We start from the raw sequence: 13,196 nt of genomic DNA on the forward strand, positions 1-13,196 counted from the left end.
GATCTAAAAGAGGCTAAATGATGAGCATAAGATGATATGAAAGCTTGAAAGAATTTGAGCATAAGTGTGATGCTTCAAATTTGAAAGATGATTGTTAAAAATGGAGGAATGAGAGTTCTATTTATAGCACAAACAGGGCAATGGATGGTCAGGATTGAAAGGTTCAATCAAGGGCCAGGTTTAAAAGTTGGGGATCCATGTGCACAATTGGCACCAATGAAATGATGACAAATGTCAACACAGGGTTGGGTTGAAAGAAGAGGTTGGAGGCATTAAAGGCCTGAGAAGACCTCATGGTTATCTAAAGGCTAAGGGTCAAGTCTAAGTTAGGTTTACCCAATGGATTAAGATTTAATCCAAGGATAAACCTTTGTGCAAATGATTAAGAGATAATCATGGTCAAAGCATTAATGACCTGATGAGACCCTTGGGTTGGATAGAGGTTGAGTTAAAACAAATGTTTTAACCATGTGGGAGGGTTTGAAATAACCATTAATGGTTATTGGAGACTTTGGGGATTAAGTGGTTGAAGGTTGGAAGCCTTCAATGGTTTTCAAAGACTTTAGGGTTTTTGGTGGTTGAAGGTTGAAAACCTTCAATGGTTATCCAAGACTTTGGGCCATTTGAGAAGTGACCTCCCTTTGCTTAGGGATGTGACAAAGTTTAGAGGAGGGTTAGGTTAATTGGAATTGGTTAGAAGATTCTAGAAGGGGTTAGGAAGGGGTTTGGGATTTTGCAAGTGGATGGGGAGGATAATAGGATTTAATTGAATTATTTGATTTTCATTCAATTTGGTTGTAATTAAATAAATTTGATTTATTCAATTTAGGATAACTTTTTAATTAAATTTGAATTTAATTAAAAGTGGCTAGGGGGATTTAATTGAATAAAATGATTTATTCATTAAATGGTATAGTGAATTTTATTTAAATAAATCGAGCAATTTACTTAATAAAATAGAAGAATGTGAATAATTTAATTAAATTGGATTTAATTAAATAGGGAAATGAACATAAAATATTCATTTAGGAATATGGTCATTTTTATACGTCTACAGTATCAGTGCCTCGTCTGGAAGTGGAAGGATCCCTTTGATCTTGTGATGGAAGTGGATTTTTTAACATCAGATGATCATTATTGGTTGTTTTTGGGTCATGTCCTTCAATTTCAATTTCTCCTCGATCAATAAGATCCTGAATGAGATCTTTCAATCGGTGACAATTACTTGTCTTGTGTCCTCTTCCTTGATGGAATTCACAGTGTTCAGTATCTCTCCACCATGCTGGTTTGACTTGAGGCTCATAGTTTGATAGCTTAGGTAGAGTGACCAAATTTTGAGAGAGGAGTTGTCGCAACACTGTTTCAATGGGTTCCCCTAAGGGAGTGTATGTTCGTTTTTGTTTTTGCTGACGAGGTCTTGGTTCATCATGAGACGTGATGCGACCTTGATTGGAAGGAACATTTGTGTTATTCTGAGGTGGAGGATTTTGTCCTGCAAACCGAACCACAGGTTGTGCATTTTGGATAGTTCGAGCATCCACAACCCCATCGTTGACGATATTCTTATTCTTGTTCCAGAAGTTTGGTTTATCACTATTGAAGCGCGGGCGAGGACCATCTTTTGGTTCATTAAAGATTTTGATGAGTCCTTTCTTGATGAGTGCCCTTTCACATTTTAAACCCTTGGTGATCATATCGTTAAAAGAGTCTGTGTCTTTGACATCCAAGTGAAATTCCATTTCTTCGTTTAAGTTGGAAATGAAAATTTCCACTAGTTCTCGTTCAGGTAACTGAAGAGAACGTCTGCTAGACATTTGGCGCCATCGTTGCAGGAATACTGAGAATAGTTCACCTGGTTTTTGTTTGGTATTGCATAGATCAGCCATGGTGATGTCGCGTTCAATATTATAAGAGTAATGAGATAGGAACTTCTGGATGAGTTCCTCAAATGTTCTAATGCCACCTGGTAGTCGGGAAAACCATGATGTGGTTGTTCCTCCCGAGCTTTGGGGAAAAAGGCGCATTAGGTAGGTGTCTTCATATGCCACTTCAAGACAAGCGGAATGAAATTCTCGGACATGATCACGGGGATCCCCCTTTCCTCTATATTTTTCAAATTTGGGTGTTTCGAACCCACGTGGAAAGGGTGGCATATAAAGATTCCTATCAAAAGGATAGGGACAGATGTCATTGAGTGAGAATTGGTTAATCTTGACACCACTATGAAGTTGTTGGGCGAGATTCTCGACTTGTTGCCGCAACATCTCCATTTCATTTGGAGGAGGAGGTGGTGGGTTACCTCGAGGGATGTTATATCTGATGGGATCTCTACGCCCTTCCTCCTCATGGCGACTTTGTCTTTCTGATGCTTGTCTTAATTGGGCAAGATCAAAGTCTGAGGGGAGTTTGGCTCCTTCTTGAGCAAGTCTTAAGAAGTGAGCATCCGCATTGCTCCTGAGTATTTCGTCAAAAAGTCTGTTAAAGAGAGGGTTATGCTGAGCCCTTTCTATTGTTGCAGGAGTGGGAGTACTTGGGTTTTCGTCATCTGCATTTCCTCCAAGTGCTTCTTGAAATTCATTGAGATTTTCCTCTTCTTCTTCTTCTCTTTCTATTTCTCGTTGTCTCGACTGTGATCGGGTTTGAGCCATTTTTGTTTGCAAGTTTGTGTTTGAAGTTGATTGAAGATGATGATGAGTTGGTGATGAAATGAAAGATTGATGGTTGGTGATTTGTGTTGTATGGGGATCTCTAGCACTTTAAGGTAGATGTAACCGAAATTCCTTCTTTGAATTGCTTGTTTGTTTGATAAGTTTGGATGTGATAAGGTGTAGAGAAATCTGAGATGTGTTACAGATTTTGACTACCTAGCAATGAAAAGATTCACTCATGAACTAGTTTTAATCTGCGTAGATGTGTCTCTTAGGATGAGCTTATCCTAGATGTAGAAACAATCTAAAAAGTGATGTGATGCGTTTGATTCAAGCAATATCTAAAAGAGAACTTGGGACAAGAACTTCTTAATGTTTTGAGAGTTGGGACGGATTGATGATGAAGTGATGATGTATGAGTGAGATGATGGATGAAAATGTTTTCAACTTCAATAAAAACTTTGTGTTACAAATGGGACAAACTCTATCTCTTCCCTTTCAGGTGTTGGTGGTATTTCTCGAGCTGTGTTGTATGTGATACAGACGTTTGGGAAGAAGTTGGGATTAATCTTTCCTCCTTGGTTTTTGTGATAACTCAGAGCTCTATATTGCATAAAAGCTCTGCGGTTCAATGATTCGGAATCAAATTCGTTTGTTTTGCCTTGAAGATAGAGACACATGTGACGCAAGAAAACTCTATGGGAGACAAAGATTTGTCTATTGATATAGAAGAATTTCCTCCTTTTGATCAAAGCCTTTGAGCTTAATGGTCTTCTTTTCAAGGTAATATTCTGATGACACTTCTTCTTTCGCAAGATGTGAAGAATGGTCATAAATTTTGTCTCTTTGTTGTTTGTATTTTGTTTTTGGTATTTTTGTTTGTTTTTGAGAAATGTTGGATGAATACTTTGTTTTTGGGATTGATTTTTTTGATTTTTCCTTGACAAGAAAACAAAGCAAGCACACAAACACAAGAATGTTGCCTCAAAGGCACAAATGAGTATGGGTCTAGATCAACCCAATTCTTGGACTTGTTTTTGACCCTTCCTTTAGATGTATTTTAAGGTGTATTTCCAAAGCCTGAAGTCGGCTCAATTTGCACTTGGTCTTTAAAACGAACACATTTCAAACACTTTTTATCCCTAAGGTCAAATGGCCAGTTGTGATAAATTTAGCCCACATCTTGATATTTCTTCGACTTTGGTACTACATACCTTATGAATCCCGCCGTGGCAGGTAAGGATGTGATATACTAAGTCTTGCACGAGCATAACAAATAGATGATCCCTATGATGGGAGAGTCACCACTTTTATCAAGCCACAAGTGACTTTTCAAAAAGCTATGTTTCTACTCAAGGAAATATGTATGGTGAGTATCTTGGGAGCAAAACCATCTATGCTCTTGCACTAAATTATATCTCAAATATCCTCAATCAATAGAACGGGTGGGCTACTACTTAAAAGTGTTTAGTCATGTTCGATGTTTTTGGACATAAGTTCATTCTGCAGTGACTCACTTAAGAGCCTTGTAACTGGTGGTGGGGCCCATTTGTCCTTTCGGCCAGTTACACTGTAGGAACAGCTATACCCAAGGCTACAGCTTTCGCTCACACCTGATTTCTATAGCGGCTCGAAGGATTTACCGCTCAAGGTCGTTCCCAAGAGTGATGTGTCTCTTGGCAGACCTCTCTTAAAAAGATAAAATTTTGAGTGTTACTAACACTTTTCTCTTGCACCTAAGACCACGAAAGCCAAGGGAGAGGATAGTGTGTGTTAAAAGTAGGACCACTCGACCAACTCTTTGCACAAGTGTGCCAAGCATGAAAAACACTTGTTCTTTTTAATCTGCCATTGCAATGTGATCTAACTATTTGGAGATGTTGCTCCAACAATCATGGTGTTCTTTTTAATTTTCAAAGGCAATTGTTTGAGTAAACTAGAATTTGAAAATCCTGGTCAACTTAATGAAAAACACGTTTGCCTGAAGTAAAATTGCTTTAAAAATGAGACAAGTTGATTGTGAATTTTATTTGCACCCAAAATGGAAGTGTGGATTGTGAGTTTTATCTTGATGCAAGAAATAAAATTTGCCTTGTTGATTTTAAGCACCAAAACGAAGTTTGTTTCCTAACTTGCAAAAAAAAATAAAAATAAAGTTGTTTTTGTGTAAATTTGTGGTTCTTTTTACCTTGGAACAATGAAATTCTTTTTAAGAGCCCCAAACAAATGTGTGATTCTTTTTTTAAAAGCCCAAATTTGAAATGTGAAGTTAATTTTAAACCAAAATAAAAAGTGAATTCATTTTTAAAACCAACTTCAAAAAACAAGTTAGTAAAAAATATAAATCTACTTTTTAATCTAATTTAAATCTGCACAAAAGAGAAAAATAGTTAGTAAAATCCGCCTATTTGGTGGGCTTCTACAAGCCTAATTTTTTTTTTTTTTTTTTGGTTACAAGGTGATTTGTACAACGTTTTGTTACAATAGCGCTAGTCTGCGTTTGAACAGAGGCACTATTTAACACAAACGCACTAAAAGAAAGGGAAAGACAAAGAAGGGAAAAGCACTGAAACAGAGTGAATAGCGCCAAAATAATGTCAAACGCACCAAAACAGTGTCAAAAACGCAACCTGTGTGACATTTTCAACATTCAAACATGTTATTGGTTAAAAAAAAAAAAAAAGTTGATCTTTTTGGTGTTAGATTCACGTCGGGTTCACCAAATGATGCTCTGCAAAAAGGATTAGAAAATCTGTTTGATGGCAACACACACAAGAGCACAAGAAACAAACATTAGTGTTAGCAACAAAAGATTATTCTAAACAGGCATATCAAGAGAGATATTAAGCATGAAATAGAAAGCATATAAACATAGAATAAAATAGCTAATCAAGATGCTCATAGTTGCTCCTCCCTTGTTCCTCTCCTCTCCAAGTCCCAAATGAGTGTAGCTCTCAGCAGCTTTTTGCACTATGGATGCTTATGGAGGATTGAGATTTAATATTAAGCTTCAAATATGAAATGAAAAGCTAAATACTATGCTATTGATGCTAAAATGATTGATTTTACCAAAAAGACAAGATTTTAGTTATGCTATGCTAAATGCTCTCTAAAAATGTCTATAGCCTAAATGCATACAAGTTTTCAGGATCTGGATTATGAAGGAATGGGCTCTATTTATAGGAAAAATGGAGCAATGAATGGCCAGGATTGAAAGGTTTAATCAAGGGTCAAGCTTGAAAGTTGGGGATCCATGTGCACAATTTGCACCAATGAAATGGTGACAAGTGTCAACATAAGATTAGGTTGAGAGAAGAGGTTGGAGGCATTAAATGCCTGAGGAGACCTCATGGTTATCTAGAAGGTAAGGGTCAAGCCTAAATTAGGATTACCCACTAGATTAGGAGTTAATGCAAGGATAAACCTTTGTGCAAATGATTAAGAGATGATGCTCTGCAAAAAGGATTAGAAAATCTGTTTGATGGCAACACACACAAGAGCACAAGAAACAAACGTTAGTGTTAGCAACAAAAGATTATCCTAAACAGGCATATCAAGAGAGATATTAAGCATGAAATAGAAAGCATATAAACATAGAATGAAATAGCTAATCAAGATGCTCATAGTTGCTCCTCCCTTGTTCCTCTCCTCTCCAAGTCCCAAATGAGTGTAGCTCTCAGCTTTTAGCACTAGCCATGGATGCCATATGGAGATTCAAGATGGTTGAATATGATAAGCAAATACTATGCAAGAGTAGATAGTGATGCTATGAAAAAGCTCTATGCTAATGCCAGTATAACAACAATACTCTAAAATGCTTCTCCTTTTGCTTGAGGAGAAGGGTTCTATTTATAGAAGAAATAGGGAAATGAAGGGTTAAGATTGAGCAATCTTAACAAGGGTTAGGATTGAAAGTTGGGGATCCATGTGCACAATTGGCACCAATAAAATGGTGACAAGTTTCAACATAGGATTGGGTTGAGAGAAGAGGTTGGAGGCATTAAAGGCCTGAGAAGACCTCATGGTTATCTAGAAGGCAAGGGTCAAGTCTAAATTAAGATTACCCACTGGATTAAGAGTTAATCCAAGGATAAACCTTTGTGCAAATGTTTAAGAGATAATCATGGTCAAAGCATTAATGGCCTGATGAGACCTTTGGGTTGGGTAGAGGTTGAGTCAAAACAAATGTTTTAACCATGTGGGAGGGTTTGAGGTAACCATTAATGGTTATTGGAGACTTTGGGGATTAAGTGGTTGAAGGTTGAAAGCCTTCAATGGTTATCAAAGACTTTGAGCCATTTAGTGGTTGAAGGTTGGAAGCTTTCAAAGGTTATCCAAGACTTTGAGGGTTAATTTGTTGAACACACAAAGCATTAATTGCTTTTCAAAGACTTTGGAGTCTTTGAGAAGTGACTCCAATTTGCTTAAGAATGTGACAATATTTAAGGGATGAATTTAGGCTAATTAGGAAGGGTTTAGAAGAATCTAGAAGGGGTTTAGGCATACAAGTGGATTTTGTAGGAAAATGCAAGTGGGAGAAATTTTGGTATTTTCAATTAAAATAAAATCATTTATTTCAATTGAATGGTGTAATTTGCATTTGGATAAATATTCAAATAAATATTAATTTATTTAAATGAGAAAATGAAAGATAAAGCATTAAAATGCTTGAAGACTTTGAGGGGAACCATTAAAGGCTTGAAGACTTTAAGGAAAACCATTAAAGTCTTAAGAAGATTATAGAAGGAAGCCATCAAGTTTGAAGACTTTAAAGCCATCAAGTTTGACTACTTTAAGGGAAACCATTAAAGGTTTCAAGTGGGTGAGGATAAATAGGATTTTAAATAAATAATTTATTTAAAATAGTTGTGCAACTTGCTTTTGTAGGAAAATACAAGTGGGTGGAGGATAAAGGTGATTTAAATAAATTATTTATTTAAAATAATTGTGCAACTTGCTTTTGTAGGAAAATACAAGTGGGTGGAGGATAAAGGTGATTTAAATAAATGATTTATTTATTTAAATGTGAGAGGTGGGATTTTGGGGGATTTAAATAAATATTAATTTATTTAAATGTGAGAGGTGGGATTTTGGGGGATTTAAATAAATATTAATTTATTTAAATGTGAGAGAAGATTTAATTAAACAAATATGATTTATTTATTTAATTAATGGTATGAATTTGGTTAAGTGAATTAAATCAAATAAATTGAATAATTTATTTAATTAATAGGAGAAGAGGGTTAAGATGAATTAATTAAATATTAATTTAATTAATTATTAATTGATGGTTAAATAATCAAATAAATACTAAGTATTCATTTAATTAAGTGGACAGATTTATGTGACTATAAGAGATAATCATGGTCAAAACATTAAAGGCTTGATGAGACCTTTGGGTTGGGTAGAGGTTGAGTCAAAACAAATGTTTTAACCATGTAGGAGGGTTTGGGTTAACCATTAATGGTTTTTGAAGACTTTGTGGATTAAGTGGTTGAAGGTTGGAAGCTTTCAAAGGTTATCCAAGACTTTTAGGCTTTGAGAAGTGACTCCATTTTGCTTATGAATGTGACAATAATTAGGGGATGGATTAGGCTAATTAGGAAGGGGTTAGAAGAATCTAGAAGGGGATTAGATTTTGCAAGTGGATTTGGTGGGTGAGGGAAAATAGGATTTTATTTAAAATAAAAATTTATTTATTTCAATAAATGTGTGCAAGTTGTATTTGGATAAATATTCAAATAAATATTAATTTATTTAAATGAAAAAAAGGAAGATAAAGCATTAAAATGCTTGAAGACTTTGAGGGGAACCATTAAAGGCTTGAAGACTTTAAGGAAAACCATTAAAGTCTTAAGAAGACTATAGAAGGAAGCCATCAAGTTTGAAGACTTTAAAGCCATCAAGTTTGAATACTTTAAGGGAAACCATTAAAGACTTCAAGTGGGTGAGGATAAATAAGATTTTAAATAAATAATTTATTTAAAATAGTTGTGCAACTTGCTTTTGTAGGAAAATACAAGTGGGTGGAGGATAAAGGTGATTTAAATAAATGATTTATTTATTTAAATGTGAAAGGTGGGATTTTGGGGGATTTAAATAAATATTAATTTATTTAAATGTGAGAGGTGGGATTTTGGGGGATTTAAATAAATATTAATTTATTTAAATGTGAGAGAAGATTTAATTAAACAAATATGATTTATTTATTTAATTAATGGTATGAATTTGGTTAAGTGAATTAAATCAAATAAATTGAATAATTTATTTAATTAATAGGAGAAGAGGGTTAAGATGAATTAATTAAATATTAATTTAATTAATTATTAATTGATGGTTAAATAATCAAATAAATACTAAGTATTCATTTAATTAAGTGGACAGATTTATGTGACTACATGTATTATTGGGTGCGGTGATAAATGCAGATGATTTAAGGTTTGAGGTGGATTATTCCATAATCCTGATATTCAGTGTTGATTCATGAGAAAGATTAAAGGTCTAGTATCCAGTAATTCAATTAGAACAGAGCTATTTTGGTGTAACATGTGTTGCAGAATCCTTGGGTTGATTTTGGTGATTGATTTTGTGTTTGAGGTGATTGGGCCGACTTGTGTGAAGATTTTTATCATTCTTTTTAGGTCCACATATGGTTTGTGTGAACGTATTAAGCCAACATAAGGTTACATGTTTTATGTTGCGTGTTGTACGGTTTATGGAATCCGACATGGTAAATGATTCATTTTGTTGGTACGAACATATAAGATCAATTTGGTTGAACATTTTGGTGTATGAGATGAGTATGAGAAGTTTGTATGAGCGAATGTGTGAGGTTTGGTGAATGTGATTGAACATTTAGGTGCTCCGGTATATGACAGAACAGGAAAACAAAGCAAAGAGTCATAATAGTTGTTGAAGTCAATTTGAGCCTAACCGGAACTGTTATTTGACATTAGTAGATGTTATTCTTCAGTTCATTCATTATTGTAATCAATTGTAATAACTTTTAAGACAGTGAGCCTTCCTTTGAGTTGTAGCCCTTTTGTATTTGTGTAGTGAGCTCTCGGTAGTGTTTCTGAATGCAAGTGCATTCCGCTTATGTAATATTATCATACTCCTGGCCATAGCATAATAATATTGTGGGTTCAAATCCGACCATGGTTTTTTCCTTTCCATATTTCCACGTAAAAATCTTGGTGTTATGGTTGTGTGGTTGATTTCTTAATGCTTATGCACTTTACTTTCATTCTCATGCATCTGGTGGTTTAAGAATTGGCTAAATAAGTTCGTACATTGCAAAACATTGATTCACCCCCCCTCTCAGTGTTCATTGATTCCAACAATCAGTATCAGAGATTAGTTCCTCGAAAGAAGCCTAACAGGTTGAGGAATATCCAGAAGATTGAATCAATAGACTCCGGTTTGCAAAAGCAACTTATTGTGGCACTTGAATATCTTGATGCAACGATGAAGGAAAATAATATCTTGAGGAGAAGCCTAGATGCTGCTGAGGATTTTATTGAATCTTTGAAAGAACAAGTGAGTACATCTAGAGAGAAGAGAAAGGAATTGATGGATAAACTGAAGGAGAAAGAAGAGCAAAGAATTGACAATCAAGCCCTACAAGATAAGCCAAGTGAATGTGAGAAGCTCACTAGAGATAATGCAGCCTTGAAGAATGAGATGCAATCTATTATGATGAAGCTGACAAAGGAGATTGAAGACCAGAAGAAGAATGAAGAAAATCTAACTCAGTTATTAAAGGACAAATCTGATGAATGTTGTAGATTGAACTATGAGAATGATCAGTTGAAAATTGAATTGGTGCAATGCAAGAATGATAGACAAGAAATTGAAAGGCATGTCATAATTCTGAGAGATGAACCTTCCATTGCTAATGAGTACAAAGAAAAATTCAAAACTAGCTCAGCCAAGCTAAATGAGATGCTGGAAAGTAAGAGACATGGGAAAGACATGCGATGACTTGGATATGAGAAAGGAGAATCCTCTGGTTCTAGACAGAGCAATCATCAGAAGAACAAGAAACCTCCGGTAAGACAACCTAATGCCTATAAATTCAATGGTAAATTTTTTGTTTGTAGAAAATTTGGTCATATGGAAAATCAATGCAGAAGTAGGATGATGAATAATGTGATGAATAATGGTCCTACCTTTGCCGGTCAATGTTTCATATGCAACAACTTTGGTCATAAGTCAAACATGTGCAGAAGAGTGATGAATAATTTCCAAAATAAGAGATGCTATGCTTGTGGAATATTTGGACACATTTCTAATCAATGCAAGATGAGACCAAATCAGATGAACTTCAGGCCTATGCAAGGAATTGTTCTTTGCTATGCATGCAACAAATCCAACCACATTGCAAAATATTGTAGAAACAAGAATGCTCTGGTAGACAAGAACAAATTAGATAGAAAAAGCAAAGCAAAGGTTGAAGAAGTTAGAAAGCAACATAAAAAGACGTGGGTTAAGAAGGAAGTTGAAGAGCTTGTTGAACGAATGGGAATAACCAAAGAAGTCGTTCAAAGGGCTAGGGAGCAAAATATATTGAAGGAGGAGGACATGGTAAAGCCTTGTTAGAATGAACTGGAGTAAAACTGAGAGGGGGGGAGGGAGTGGGGGGGTAAATCAATTTTTCACAAATTAATCAATTATTGTAGATTATAAACCTTCTACCGAAGCAAAATGAAAACAACGCAACGAAAGATAAAGCATGAGAGTACACAACACACAACACCAATATTTTTGATGTGGAAAACCCGGTGAAGGGAAAAACCACTGTGGGAAACCCTACCCACAGTCAGATAATACTTCTCCAACAGTATGTGAAAATAATATATTGGAGATTGCACTTGCATTCAAGCCAACAACCTAAAGGACACTCCTCAACACAAAAGGGAAGTCTCACTGACTTACATAATCAACGGACTACAATCTAGAGGAAATGAACTGTGAAAGTAGCATCTCCTAATGCTTGGTTATAGTTCTAGTTAAGCATAGATGTCTGCCTTGCAACACCAAACTCTCCACAACACTTCGTTGAATAATATATCCTTATTCGCGCACTTACCTCTCTTAGATAATGCAGACAGAATACCGATCCTGATACCCAAATTACATAAACATATCACCTATATATACAAATCATCAACCTTAATAACAAGGTCGGATAAACCCTCAACGCTCAACTCATAATTACAAAAATTACATCACACGATACAAAGATCGACCACCAAACCAATATTATGATTCACATTGCATAGCATGGACCTAATTCAAATTCCCAAACAATTATATCCACCATAAATCTCGCCAAAATGGATTGCAACACGTTACACCAACCGGGAAAAACCCTCAGTGTTAATAACACAGAATATCCAACCGGACCCGAATAGGATCACCAAATCTTCACACCAGCCAATGCAAAGCCACCAAACAATTGGGACATGATTAAGAACACCTTCAGCATGTTAAGAACCATTTCTAGAAGCTGAATTAAAACCACTTAACATTTCATCAAATATCATCATCCAGGAGCAAGAACAACAACTGACAAACTAGAACATAATCAATAGCTTCCAGAGCTCCAAATCATGAACCAACTAAATATGACATACACGTAATCATCATGAATATCCTACCAATATCGAATCCAACAATCTAAACATACCGGAGCAGAATCTCTAATAACCTCTGCTAAAACCATGTCCAACCGGAGCAGGTCAGCAACCAACTGGAGCAGTGTTGACATCAATGACAACACAATCAATTCCTACATAATGCCAACAATCTCCCCCTTGGCATTGATGACAAAACTGAATGTGAAAAACATCTAAGTGCCAAGGAATGCCAACAAACACCAAGAAACAACAAAAATCTCTCCCCCAAACTAGAATATGAATATGTTTATCAACCAAAATTGAAGGTACTTATGATGTTGTGCCCCCAATGACTTTGAATGAAATAATTGAAGTGCTTAAGGATGTTAATTTGAAGAATGTGCCTATATATTATGATAATTTTGATGATAAAAATCAAAGAGCTATAGAGGAAACAAGTGTTTAGTACATGGATGTTTACAGTGAAGCATTAATAGAATTATCATCCATGATACCCAAGAGCCTATATGACATTTTGGATGCAAGGAGGCATATAGCCAACTTAGAGGATGAAAGAATAAAAGAGTATATTAGTGAATTTATCTTCTGTCATTTCTAAAGCTAAAGTTGTTAGGTTGCCGAAGCTTGCAAAAGAAAGATTCTGAAGCAAGAAGAGAGTTAATAAAATCATGCTCGAGAAAATAGATGAAGTAACCAAAGAGAGACAATTTTTGATAGATCACATATATGATGTGAATTCGGCACATGATGACACCCAACCGAAAGAGCAATCACAAGACACTTCCATTCCAGAAGTACATACAAAGGCTCCTGATGTGTAGAATGATCAAACAACAAAGAAGCCACTTCGACAGTACAATCAAATGAGCAAACCCAAGTTGCAAATGATCCTGATACTGATAAGGTT

The sequence above is a fragment of the Cryptomeria japonica genome, chromosome 5, assembly GCF_030272615.1.
Source record: "Cryptomeria japonica chromosome 5, Sugi_1.0, whole genome shotgun sequence".
NCBI lineage: Eukaryota > Viridiplantae > Streptophyta > Pinopsida > Cupressales > Cupressaceae > Cryptomeria > Cryptomeria japonica.